Source organism: Canis lupus, chromosome 2 (assembly GCF_048164855.1).
Source record: "Canis lupus baileyi chromosome 2, mCanLup2.hap1, whole genome shotgun sequence".
NCBI classification, from domain to species: domain Eukaryota; kingdom Metazoa; phylum Chordata; class Mammalia; order Carnivora; family Canidae; genus Canis; species Canis lupus.
The window spans coordinates 89,481,675-89,496,161 of NC_132839.1; the positions used below are offsets into that span (position 1 = coordinate 89,481,675).

Genomic DNA, 14,487 nt, shown 5'->3' on the forward strand with positions numbered 1-14,487 from the left:
TATGACTGTGCACGCACACCTTCACCGTTAATTTCTCTTTGCACTGCTTTGTTTAATAGTCTTCAGAGCACTATTGATGTTGTCACCAGGGACATTATCCTATCATTCTTTACTAGGAAGTAGTTTCATGAGAGCAGAGAACTTGCTGGTTTTATTGATCACTCAATCCCCAGTTCCTAGGATGGTATCTGGGACCCGAAGTGCATCCTAAAATTTTTATTGAAGGCATTTTCCTTATTTTTTTGTATTTAAAATATCAATAGCAGCACATTTTTATTGACTGGTTTCCTATATACCTTGTTTTACGTGAAGTATACATTTTCTGAATTTCTTTCTTTTTTTTTTTAATTTTTATTTATCTATGATAGTCACAGAGAGAGAAAGAGAGAGAGGCAGAGACATAGGCAGAGGGAGAAGCAGGCTCCATGCACCGGGAGCCCGACGTGGGATTCGATCCCGGGTCTCCAGGATCGCGCCCTGGGCCAAAGGCAGGCGCCAAACCGCTGCGCCACCCAGGGATCCCTCTGAATTTATTTCTAATGGTAAAATTAGGCAGCTGGTCCGCTCGGCTTAATTTTGCAGAGGAAGAAAATATAGCATGCTGTTGTCAAATTATTTGTGCAAGGACATACACATAGTGGTTAGGAGTCCTAAGCCAACCCATAGGGACCCAATACTGACCTCACTTGTGACTACAAAAAAGTCCTCAACAGTTTGATCCATTCCTTGGTTGTTTTTTTTTTTTTTTCCTAAGAAGCCATTTATGTGGTTTCGCTTGTAGACTAGACTTAAATTCAACTAACATTTATTCAACACAGTGATAGCTTACGTGACTAAGATCATTAGTATCACTTTACAAGGTAAAAAAGGGAAGTTTAGATAAGAGATATGGGTATTGCTGGCAATTGATGGAGCCAGAATACAAACCCACAATGGCTGGTTCCAAGTCCCTGCCTATTCTGTTATAAAGCAGCTGAGTCTCCTCCACTAAAGGGAGATGACATCATCCACCGTGTAGCTGTGCACTTCCTAACCATGGTATTCAAACTGTATGTGGAGAGGGAGATGTATGTCATGGTAAATGTGATTCCATTGTAAAGCACTCTCTTAGGGAAGATAATATTTGAATATAAGTTCTTGATGGTTATTTGCTTCGCATCCATGCGTGAGCTGATTTTCTTCTTTGGCAGAGATCTAATCTACACAAAGAAATGTCCTGGATGATTTTCTTGTAATTTCCTTCCTCTCAAGGTGAGTTTACATTTGCGCTTCAATATCCCTGAAGAGCAGTTGAAGATTTCTGAAGCTCTCGTTAATTTGCATTCATGGTAAAGAGTAATTTGAAGAGTAGTTCAGAAAGCAGATTTGTGTCCCTCTCAAAGTGGTCAGATTTGTGTCCCTCTCAAAGTGGTCAGATAGTTACGAAACTAATAAATATGCTTTTGGGCTTCCTCCAAATGAGAGAGAGAAAATGCAAAAATGAAAGATATTCCTCATAATACTTAGCTCAACTATTTTAGATGCTATATACTTGGAGGTGTTAAACATAACATAAAACAAAAACTAAGGGGGAATCCCTGGGTGGCTCAGCGGTTTGGCACCTGCCTTTGGCCCAGGGCGCGATCCTGGAGTCCTGGGATCGAGTCCCGTGTCGGGCTCCCTGTGTGGAGCCTGCTTCTCCTTCTGCCTGTGTCTCTGCCTCTCTCTCCCTCTCTATGTGTATCATGAATAAATAAAAATAAAATAAAATAAAAAATTTGAAACAAAAACTAAGACCAACAGTCTGAAGATTCCAAACTGACCAAATAGAAGGAGAAATATATATATATATATATATTTTTTTTTACTTCTCTAGGAATTGAGAAAGAAATAGAGAGAAACTCATGTTTTTAGCTACAGTATGTTAGTGGGTATCCCTTTAAGGTAGACCGAATTTGTAGGTTGTCAAGCAAATAATCTCATTCTAAAAAGAAAGGCCCATAAAATTAAAAATGTGATGTATTCCCAAGACTGTTTTAGAGGTGTTAGAGCCATTTATAGCTTCTAATACAATCTAAGGAAAAAACACAATTTATTGTATCAATTCAACCATAACATAAGACCATTATTCTGCTATCAACATCTATAGAAATTGTGAGAAAATAAATTTCTAAGACTACATCAGAGCTAGAGAATTAGCAATTTTTTTTTTCCTGAGAATTGTGTTAATACAAGTTAAAATGCAGAGTTTCTGGTGAATATGTACTGAATGTTACCAATATGTTTGTTTGTTTGTTTGTTTGTTTGTTTGTTTGTTTGTTTCTGGGGGCTGAAGAGAGAGTCTTAGGCAGATTCTGCACTGAGCACAGAGCCCGACTCATGGCTCCATCTCCTGACCCTGAGATCATGACTGAGCTTAAATCACAGACACTTAACCAACTGAGCCACCCAGGCGCTCCTACCAATACTTTTACCAAAGACCTTTCATTAACTCTGAATGTTTCACCCAGATATTTGACTAGTAGGTGATTAGGTGATTTCCCTAAGAGTGTTTGAGAAGTTTATTTATTATATCCAAATAAATATTTGGATGCTACTACACCAGCCTGATCAATTGATTTCAGCAAATAAACAAATTTGGAGCATCTCGTGTGGGGTTAGAGAACAGTGCTTGTGATTGCGGCATGTCCCTTGTCATCCAGTTGCAGGGGCTTGGGAGAAAGGCTCTGTTCTCTTGAGATGCTCAGCACTGTGTTCTCTGCTAGGTTTTTTGTTTGTTTGTCTCATTTTATTTGTTTTTTAGTGAGTCTTTAATAGACCAAAAAGTTAGCGTTGTGATAGAAAGTTTTAACATTCATTATCTCACTTCCTTCTGCCAACAGCCTTGGGTCAGGGGGAGGTAGACATTATCCTCACTTTATTGATATGAAAACCTGAAAACCAAGGTTGAGAAAGTGAGCATATTAACGCCCATTCTTGACTTTTAGAACATTTTCATTCTTTCCATTTTTCCTTGATAGTACTTATTTTTCTGTTAACTCTGTCCGAGCTGATAGTGGCTTCCATTTGATTCAGAGGTTTTCCCAGATGATATTTGCCCTTTTGTGGTTGCCTTATCCTATGTATTATTTAGTGGCCTTTCTTCTCTTTAGTGTTTTCATCCATCCTGGGAAGCTGAGGCTTTGGGAAGCTTTGGGTAGTAGGTATGTAAGGAGGAAATGGTGACGTGAACAGGATGTTGTGGAGCAATGATCAAAGGACAGGTTTTCTATTCTGCAAGACCTGGTCTGAGCCCTGGTTTCAGTATTTATCAGTAGAATGATGTTGGGCAAATGTCTTTTTCTCAGTGGAACAAACTGGAATAAAAGTCCTACCAATGCTCATGGTTATTCATGCTTTCATTCTTTCAACAAATGTTTATTGAGCTTAATAATGTGCCACAGACCTGGTAGTGAATTGGCTAAGTTTCCTGCCCTGAGAGTTTATGTTCTAGCAAGGGGGGGGGGCAGGTAATAAACTAAGAAATAAGTAAAGTTGTGTCAGGTAGAAGTAAGGGCTCTGTAGAAAAATAAAACAGAGTTAGAGTAATAGAGATAGTGGAGGAATAGAAGAACAATGAAGCAGGGAGGGACATTTTTTAAAAGGTGACAAGGGACAGCTTCCCTTATTAGTTATTAGTTGAGCAAAAACTTGAGAGAAAGATTTTTGGGAGAATGTGGGGGAAAAAAACACTGCATCTAGGGTACTTTGCAAGATGAGTGCTGTGGGCAGGTGCAAGCCCTACTGGGTGCTCGTTTAATTGTGTGGGTGTATGCACATATTTTATTTTGATAAGTACAACATGAGATCCGCCTTTAACAAATTTTTGAGTGTACGGTACAATGTTGTTAATTATCGGCATTATGTTGCATAGCGGATATCTATGACTTATTAATCTTGTGTAATTGAAATTGCATATCCATTGATGCTCATTTTAAGCCAGGAGGCACAGTGCCTCAGTAGGTTCTCTGTGCAACTAAGCAATAGTTTGTGGAGTCTCTGTTTTCCTGATCATCATGGGGGAATGAGGGTGTCAGGAGATGTAGGAACTAGCCTGAGAGTGGATTAGGAAGCCCTGTAGTAGGGCCGTCCCCATGACACCTGTCCCACCCCATCAGAATGTCATCAGAGGTACAGATCTGAAGGCTCCGAGCATGAGCTTGACTTTGGTTTCAGAAAAGATACGGTGTGCCAGTAAAAAGGTTCCTGAAAAGCAGCCATGTAATCTACTGAAAACAACACGGGTAGATCCAGAGAGCTGAGGACGAGTGCTGGTCCCCCCACTAGCCGGGTTGGGGGCTCAGGGACGGAAATGTACAGTGGGAGATATAAGGGTCATGGGTTTCAGTTCTGTCCTAGCTCTAGGATTCCATTCTGATTTGCCGTTAGCTTGCAGAGAGCAGTCTACCCACATTCCCTGGAGACCAGAAAGGACTCTCCTTCCTTTATATATTTAATGAATATGTGTTGGTGAATGCATGGGTCCAGCCCTTTGACTTGCAGAATATAGGATTTGTGTGTGTGTGTGTGTGTGTGTGTGTGTGTCCTCAGCTCCTAGTTGCAAACTCTGTGTTTAAGGTATGAGATCTGAGAAAGTCCATGCTGTTTAAACCTGGTTTCTGCCATGAGATCTAGGCTGTTTTCTCTGATGATGCCAAAAAGAAATGCTCACTTCGAAAATAACTTGAGGATTAACTAGCATCTTAGACTGCTCAACATAGCTGAATGATTTATGAGGCAGTCTCTTAGGTGGATTTGCTTCTGATTTGCATAATGTACATTTCGTAGGATCTTAGTGTCTTAGCTAGTGTGGAGGACCTTTGTCGATTATGTAAGTTTTAGGAACTTCACCATACTTTACCCTGCACTGTTTAATTGCAGATCTTGGAAACACTCCCTCAAAGATGCTAGATATTTAACTAAATATCCAACTCAGTGTTGCTAAATTGCAAACATCCTAGAAAAACTGATGAACGGGAATGAGCTCCAAATGCCTCCAGAACGGCAAAATGCTTAGGAAAAAAAAAATAATAAAAACCTCTAATTGCAGCAGCACATTTTATGGTCAATAAAGTATTCAATATGCTGTGCAGCAGGGGTATTTCAACTGAGAGTCAAATAAAAATAACTATGCATGTGATAGCTCAATGTAAAGTTTCCTTTCTCAGAGAGAGAGAGAAAATCTCAGCTGCTTCTAGCCTGGCAGATTTGATGAATTGCTTGCACAAAGAGAATGTGTGGACTTAGTCTAGCTAAAACAAAACAGAGCAAACAAATTCCTGGTAGTAGGCTGCTAAGGAAAGTCATGCATCTGATTCTGATTGGTTTGGGATTATTCAAATGAAGTCTTCTCTTCAACCTGAGTCCCCACACTCTGAGGCCAGTGGTTTTTCTCTTTAGGAGGGATTAGCATTTCTTTCCTCCTCTCCTTTTCTTCCTCCTTTTCTAGTGCCCATCCATCCATCCATCCATCCATCCATCCATCCATCCATTCCTTCCACTAATATTTCCTTGTTTTGAAGGGGTGGGGAGACCATAAATAAAAGTTTATTTACAGGAAACATGATCTTGCTTGTAGAAAACCACAAGGAACACACACACACACACACACACACACACGTATGCTAATATTTCTTAAGCAGATCCACGTACCGAATTCCAAGGCTTGCGCTAGTCAGTATCTTTTCCTTTGTAAAGTGGAAAAAACCCAGAAAATCATGAATAAAGCTTTGTGGAATCTCAGGCAGGAAGCAGTTTACAGCCTTTGGGAGTTAGCAAAAGCCACACAGATCTATAACTTTTGAGACAGATCTTAAAGCAAGAAGGGGATTACACCACCAGAGTGTGCTTTTCTATTAGTAGCTTTGTCATGTTTTCCTTGAACTTCTCTTACTTGGAGTTTATTAACATCTTTTGTATTGTGCCTATAATTATTGATTGTTCCATCTGATGTTCTATGAATACCCTCCCTCCCTCCGGCTCCTTATTCTCATGGCTGTACTTATTTTTTCTACTCCTATGTTCACCCCAGTTATGATTTCATATGAATCTAAGTGGATCTGGACATTTACAAAGCTTGGACACACCACCTGGCAGGTGCAAATGTCCTTTTTGAGATAAAAAGAATGGATTAACTTACCTGAAACTTTTTATTATGAAAATTTCAAACATAAATGAAAATGAATATAGTACAATAAATCACATGTATCCTTTACGTAGCTCTGACAGTTATCAACAATTTTCCCAACTTGGTCTATCTGTTAATTTATTTAGGGCTGATGCCGACCATATTTTTTTTTTTTTTTAAACTGCTAGACATGATGCTTACCTCCTTCGCATTCTACATCTGCATCTCCAGCTGATAAGAACAGGTTTATATATAAAGCTCATGCCCTTATATATTTAATACATATACTTAATATGTTTATACATAAAGCTCATGCCCTTATGTACTTAATTTTAAAAATTTATTACTCTACCTGTATTTTCCTATTTACATTTTGTCGCATCATCTCAAGAATTCTTTAGTAGTCTGTTTGTTTACATCAGAGTCCCCCCAAAAGTCCTTTTATTGTATTTGGCTCACATCCCCTCTGGCCAGCCTGTGCCTGTAGAGGCTCAGTTCGATTAGGTTCTGTTCAGTCTGAAAGGCTTGGGTCATCAACCAGACAGCAGTAGAGCGTGAGGAAAATGAAATCCAGTGTATTCCCCAGCACTGCCATCCAGGAGAATGCTCTCTGTGGGTAAGGTAAGACCCTCCATCCCTCCAGAGGGGTGGTCTTAAGTAGCAGTACAAGCCTGAAGTCTTGTGGAACTAGGAGGTGTGGGGACCCCACCCGAGTCCATGGGCCAAATTTGAGGTGCTGACATCAGCAATCTGCCTTCTCCATCCTTCTGCTCTTCAGCCCACTGTTTCAATTACAAATCAGTATAGGGCATCTGAAAAACATAGTTTTAGATTACTGTTCTTCTCAGGGGAACCACACTTTCCTGACTCAGGCTTGCACCTCACAAGTACACAAGATTAGACAAGAATAATGTATATGAAACCTTTGGCTTGCATAATACTTGATCCTTAGTGAATGCTGAGTAAATGGTAGCATTTATTGTGAAAGTATATTTATAATTAGCCACTTTTCTCAAAGGATGCCAGTGCCTTACTTAATTGATGGTAAAACCATCATGCATCCTGATTCCCAGCACCGTCTCAGACCTAGAGGTAAGGAAGTTCATCTGAGGGAACCAGAGTTCTGGTGGCAACTCTCAGTATGGTGATGGAAATCTTTGGGCTCTGCAGTCGTTATGGAAAATTTCCTTCACATGAGCCTCACACCTCTTTATTTCGGCTTCTTTCCCTCCTCCTTTCCTCGGTCAGATTGGATCACAAAGCCCTGGAATATGTTCAAGGTGATTTCTGTGTCTACTCCCATAAAGCATCAATAAATTGGATGTACTTTAGTGAGTCAATAGATTTTCTTTAAATAAAATGATCATAGTCATTTCATTTATAAGACAGTTTAGAGTTTATGAAACATATTCATATACTCCATATCATTTGATCCTTAATTCTGCTCTAAACAGTTTTACATGCAGTAAACAATGAAGCATGGAAAATTTAAACAACTTGTCTTATGTTAAGGAATAGGAAATTAGCTCAGGTTTTAATTCCATTAGCTTATTTAAAGCTATTTCAGGGATACTGGGCTCAGTCAGTTAAGCATCCAACTCTTAATTTCAGGTCAAGATCTCAGGGTTGTGAGGTCAAGCCCTGTGTAGTGCTCCACACTGGGCATGGAGCCTGGAGCCTGCTTAGATATTCTCTCTCCCTCTGCGCCCCCTGCAATAGCTCATGCACACATATGCTCTTTCTTTCTAAAAAAAAAAAAAAAATAGGGGCGCCTGGGTGGCTCAGTTGGTTAAGCATCTGACTCTTGATTTCAACTCAAGTCATGATCTCAGGGTTGGGATCGAACGCCGTGTTGGGCTCCCTGGTCTGTGAGGGAATCTGCTTGTCTCCCTCTTCCTTTGCCTATCCCCTACCTCAAGGGCATGCTCACTCACTCTCCCTCTAAAATAAATAAAATAAAAAAATTAATAAATAAATAAAACTATTTCATATACTTTCTTTGTGCTGGTTTTTTGCTTAAATAGGAGCATCAGGGTGGAATATAGTGTCTTAGCCTTAGGAAACTTAAACTCTAAATAGGAAATATGAAGCAATAAGAAGTATAATCTAAGGGTACATAGAAAATGGCAGGAGATTCAGCAGGGAGGGATGGCCAGGAAGACTCTTAACTATGTATGCTCCATGAAGGCCTTCCCTGCTGTTCAAGTCCCAGAGAGTGAGAGGGCCGTGGGCCCTCCTTGCGACAGCAGCATAACATGTGTGGCGGCAGTGTGGGAGATGTAGGTGCAGAAGTAAACGGAAGTCAGGTGATGAAGGAAGGCCCTCATTATGGGTGAATATGACAGTGACTACCCAGCGGTGGGTGATGGTCTGAAATAATGGGTGAGGATGGAGAGAAATTCTGGAGGAGTTCAAGTTCCTTTCTATCACGATTACTTTACACTTTCATGTTTGGTGGGTGGTATTGAGTGGGAGAGGGCAATAAGGTCCCAGTCAGGAGGGAATGGCCCTCGCCACATTGATTCTCTATTTGAATATCAAAGAGAACTGGGGAATAGTGAGTGACAGCCACAGATAGTGATCCCACTGAAAGCCAGCAGTGATCACAGAGCTGATGACCCAATCTTGATAAAATGCTCTTTGAGGAGGTGGGTTTTGGGAAAATAATTTGTTGTCCGATTGTTTTGATAGGACTACCAATGTTTCCCAATCATCAACTAGGTTCACCATTGATTGCTCACTGAGAATGAGCACAGAGCAATGAATCTTCCTTTCTGCTCTCTGGAGGTAGAAAACAAGAATACCAGGAACCGCAACCATATCTTCCATTTAATTTTGAAAACATATTTAGATTACATTGATTTAGTGAGACAGGGTTTGTAATCATTATCAAATATTGATAATATTTTTGTTGCATAGAAAGATTAGCAACCAAACCATAAATTCAGGTTTTTGAATGGTACATCTAACCTGTTACTTTAAGAATTGAATAATTAATTCTAGTAGTTATTACAGTCTTGAATTCTTTTAATTTTTTAAAAGATTTATTTATTTATTTTAGAGAAAGAGAGAGCGAGAGAGCAAGCATGAGCAGGAGGGACAGAGGGAGAGGGAAAGAGACTCTGAAATAGACTCCATGCTAAGAACTGAGCCCAATGTGGGCCTTAATCTCACAGCCCCGAGATCACGACCTGAGCCAAAACCAAGAGTTGGATGCTCAACCAACTGCACCACCCAGGTATCCCTTGAATTTTTTAATAGCATTATTGAACTTTTTATCACTGAAATAGCTACAGTTGGTTTTCTTGTCTTTGATACCTTCTATCTGCTGCTCTCCTCAGATAGGAAGAATGCCATAAAAACCCAGGATCTGGACATTAACAGCTGGGTTCTTTGTCCCTGACTTTTTATTTCTTCAATCAGTAACACTAAAACTGTCTAACCATCTACTTATTTTCTTATTCCAGTTTGGATGACTAAAAGTACAACAAATGATTATTAATGACTGCACAACAATGCTAAAAATAACTTAGCCCTGGGTCACTCCCCTCCTGCAACATTGCTAATAATTCACCTGTCTATGTGATAAATGACTCATATCAGGATTCAAAGTCAATCTTCAGGATATAAACCCACACTTCAGGCCAAAAGATTCTGTAATAGAGAAAGAAGTTAGAGACAAAAAACATGTATTTGTATAAATTTCTTCCATATTTCAGTTTTCATATGTCATGAATAGACATCTAGTGCATAATTGGCATTTACTCTGAACCATCAACAACAAAAAAAGTCATTTCTGTCCACTTTACAACTTTTCAATGCTTACGACATACATTATCTTACTTAATCTTGTCAAAAATCCTGTGCCATTGATATTATAATCATGTGTAGCTTCTAGAGACAGTTCAGTGGGTATTTGTAAAGGCTAACTGGCTTGCCCAATGAAGAGCTGCAAAAGGGAGCCAGCACCCTTTGTCTATAGCTCTTTTTACCATACCATTCTGCTTCCAATATTTAAAGAGATGGTGTTCATATTAAAAATAGACTCAAAATGGGTGAAAGACCTAATTATGAGACAGGAATCCATCAGAATCCTAGAGGAAACACAGACAGCAGCTCCTGTGACCTCAACCACAGCAACCTCTTGCTAGACACGTCCCCAAAGGCAAGGGAAACAAAAGCAAAAATGAACTATTGGGACTTCATCAAGATAAAAAGCTTTTGCACAGCAAAGGAAACAGTCGGCAAAACCAAAAGACAACCTACAGAATGGGAGAAGATACTTGCAAATACCTTGTCAGATAAAGGGCTGGTATCCAAGATCTATAAAGAACTTATCAAACTCAACACCCAAAAAACAAATAATCCAGTCAAGAAATGAGCAGAAGACATGAACAGACGTTTCTCTGAAAAAGACCAACAAATGACCAACAGAACCATGAAAAAATGCTCCACATCACTTGGCATCGGGGAAATAGAAATCAAACCCACAATGAGGTATCACCTCACACCAGTGAGAATGGCTGAAGTTAACAAGTCGGGAAACGACAGATGTTGGCGAGTATGTGGAGAAAGGGGAACCCTCTTGCACTGTGGGTGGGAGTGCAAGCTGGTACAGCCACTCTGTACTGGTAGCTCTAAGCTCTATTTTCAACCTTTTGAAGAGCCTCCTCAAAAGGTTGAAAATAGAGCTTAGAGCTACCCTATGACCCAGCAATTGCACTGTTAGGTATCTATCCCAAAGGTTACAAACATTGTTATCCAAAGGGGTACTTGCACCCCAATGTTTACAAAAGTCAAACTACGTAAAGAGCCCAGGTGCCCATCAACAGATGGATGGATAAAGAAGAGGTGGTATACACACACAGTGGAATATTACTCAGCCATCAAAAGGATGAAATCTTGCATTTGTAATGATATGAATGGCACTGGATGATATTATGATAAGCAAAATAAGTCAATCAGAGAAAGCCAATTATCATATGATCTTACTCATATTTGCAATTTAAGAAACAAGACAGGATCATAGGGGAAGGGAGGGAAAATAAAACAAGACGAAATCAGAGAGGGAGACAAATCATAAGAGACTCTTAATCATAGGAAACAAATAGAGTTGCTGGAGGGGTGGAGGGATGTGATAACTGGGTGATGGACATTAAGGAGGGCGTATTATGTAATGAGCATGGGCATTATATAAGACAGATGAATCACTGACCTCTCCCTCTGAAACCTATAATACAGTATATGTTGATTAATTGAATCTAAATTAAAAAAAAAGAGTTGTTTTTTTTTATGAACTGTGACATTTATTCTCCCTGTAAACCACTGAATTCATTTTTTAGGGCTTCCATCACAAATTACTACAAACTAGGTGACTTAACAGAAATTTATTCTCTTTTAGATATGTGGGCTGGAAGTTCAAAATCAAAGTGTCAGTAGGCTCATGGTACCTCTGAAGTTTCTAAGGGGATAATTCTTCCTCACTTCTTCCAGCTTCTAGTAGCTTCTGGTATTCTTTGACTTGTGGTAGCATAATTCTCTCTTCTATTTCTTCTAAAGACACTCACATTGGATTTAGAGGCTGCCCTACTCCAGTATGATGTCATCTTTATCTTTACCTTAATTACATCTACTTCCCCATATAAGGTCATGTTCTAAGGTCCTAAGTGGATGTGAATTTTGGGAAACACTGTTTAAAACATTACAACTATGTTTCTTATTTCTGTTCTAGTTGGGAAATTAGAGTTCTGGTTAATGTTAATGTCAAGTAAATGGATATGGTTTGAGTCCTGATATTTTTGATTAGGAGTTGATTGCACCACATTTACAGTTTGGGGCTCTTCATGAACTCTAGGATTGTGTGTACTTTTTTAAAGTGGCCTCCATGCTCACTGTGGAGCCCAATGTGGGGCTTGAACTTACAAGCCTGAGATCAAGATCTGAGCTGAGATCAAAAGTCAGATGCTTACTCGACTGAGCCACCCTGGTGCCCCCAGATTGTGTGTACTTTGAATCTCTCATTTTACCAAAGAGTAAAATATACCATTTTGCCAATTCTGATGATCAAGTATTCTACAGTCTGCATTCACTAAGCGTTGGTACCCATATGTCAGAACTCACTATAACTTGGTATATTTCCCTCGGAGTCATAGAAAAAGACAGCAGATGTAAAGTGTCTCCTGCTATTAAGATGTCTACAGACCTTGTGAAACATGACTCTGATCTTCAGGTCTACACAATGGACAGTCCTAGGGAGTGATCTCATCAGGGCTTCCTGGAAGGTGAGCTTGATCAACCATTAATTGTCAAATATTTATGATGGGAATCTCATAGCAATTCCATAGAGTGATCTCCTTTCATTTTTATTATGTCTGCAGTGACGGGGATAGAATGAAGGTGGGGTTGGCAATGGGTGTTGAGTGAAGGTAGCGCTCAACACAGAGGCTGGTTCTGGCAGGATGAAAGCAAAGCTTCTAAATAAGCAGCTGACATGGTAACCTAAGCTTATTGAATGTAAACTAAACATTTCTAATTCAATCCAATTTTACTTAAGTTGAAATTATTGTTTTAAATTATAAAAACCAATATGGGTTGCTTTTTGGAAATTGAGAATAAGTAATACCAGAAAGAACAAACAAATCCACAGTTCTGTTATCTTCTAGAAAAGGCTGTATGTTTGTCCTTTGCTTCCTTTTATTCTACGTACCTTTTTAACATATATCTTTACATCATACTTTATTTTTAAAGATAAAATTCTAGGTATTTTATGTTTTTTATAGTCTTCATAAATATTTCTGTGGCTGTGTAATAGCTCATCATGTGTAGAATATACCCAAGAGTTCCTCCATTGTGGGCATTTAAATTGTTCCAAGTATTTTTGGCATTATAAATAATACCTGGATGCATAATATTTCAGTAAAGATCTCTCCCCAGAAGCAAATATCCTGATCTCTAGATGTATTTTTTATTATCATTTCTCAATTATGTTGATCTATATTGAGAGTTTAATTTTTTTTTATAATCCTGCAAGTATTGCAAGTTTACCATCCAAAGTGTTGCCAGTCTACACTGCTCTCAGTGGATTTCACTTCACACATGGAACTGAACCTTGACAGCATAAAAATGATTTTTGATCATCAATAGCTTGATAAATAAAAAAAATGTGATCATATTTTAGTTAACATTCCTTTATGTAGTAAAGGTAACATTTTAATATACTTTTTAGAGACAATGTCCTTTTTTGAATTGTTTATCTCTCCGCAATAAGCTGGATTGTGTCACCCCCAAATTCCTGTGTTGACCTCCTAACCTCAGGATGTGACTGTACTTGAAGATGGGTTTTTTAAAGAGATATTAAAGTAAAATGAGGTCCTATGGATGAATCTAATCCAATATGACTGCTGTACCTAAGAGGAGGTAGTAGGCCAACAACACAAAGACTAAGACACAAAGACGAGGGCATAGAGAGAAAGTGGCCATCTGAAAGCAGAGGAGAGAGAAACCAAACCTGCCAGCATTTTCTGCCTTCTGTAACTGTGAGAAAATAAATACATTTCTCGTGCTTAAACCACTCAGTCTATAATTTGTTATGGTGTCTCTAGCAAAAAAAAAAAAAAAAAAAAAAAATACAACGTTCCTTGCCAATGCATTTATTAAGTCTTAGAGCTTTTCTTAGTAATTTGTACAAGCTTTTTTTTAAATGTTAAACACTTATTTCTTTTCTCCATTTGTTACAAAATGATTATTTGCTTTTTTAATATTTATATTCTTAGCTGGCAACATGTATATATTTATTATTTTTGTAATATTTTTCATTATTTCTTTTGTACTTCCCCCCGCCCCGGCACTTCAAAGCTTAGAAAGTCCTTCTCCCTTGAGAGATTGGACACACTGTCAGTTCTATTTTTTGTTAGTTTTTCTGTGGTTTGATGTTGACCTGTACAATATAACTATTCTCCATGGTTTGAGAAGGCAAACTCATGAAAGTAGGTGAATTTCAGATTTACAGAGCAAAGTTTTCATTAAGGTTTTTATGCCCTGACCAATATAAAATCATATTTATTTGCATTGACTAAGTTATTTTCAGTGGCTGTTACTTCATTGTGAAAACCTGCATTTTAAAAAGGAAACAATAACCTCATTTTTAAAATCTTTATTTTTATTAATAAAATGTCTATAAAAACCAAGAATCTAAAGGTAGAGAATAGCTTGAGCTCTCTGAAACTTATTCTAAATGTCTTTGAAATTCTATGGAATCTTATTGCAGTCGAAGGACATGTTGTCTTGCAAGATGAAAGAAACATTCCCCTCTGTTCTTCCCTGTTTTCACTTGTGGTTCTTGA

At 38.6% G+C, this 14,487-nt stretch overlaps 1 protein-coding gene and 1 long non-coding RNA gene across 12 annotated transcripts in view; both read left to right on the forward strand.

Moving 5' to 3' along the window:
• KCNIP4 (potassium voltage-gated channel interacting protein 4) overlaps positions 1–14,487 on the forward strand; it is a 1,119,488-nt gene that overhangs the window by 182,719 nt on the left and 922,282 nt on the right. The window lies entirely within an intron of this gene.
• The window catches only part of LOC140623156 (uncharacterized), a 56,056-nt gene that overhangs the window by 26,520 nt on the left and 15,049 nt on the right, over positions 1–14,487 (forward strand). For 3 of the 10 annotated variants that reach the window (XR_012022818.1, XR_012022817.1, XR_012022819.1), the window contains exon 2: positions 9,207–9,383. The exons of 3 other annotated variants lie outside the window; for them this stretch is intronic. This is a non-coding gene — a long non-coding RNA (uncharacterized lncRNA). Of the gene's footprint in view, positions 1–1,190; positions 1,252–9,206; positions 9,384–12,297; positions 12,427–14,487 lie in introns of all 10 variants that reach the window. 4 more of the 10 variants (XR_012022821.1, XR_012022823.1, XR_012022833.1 and 1 more) reach the window with 4 other exon arrangements.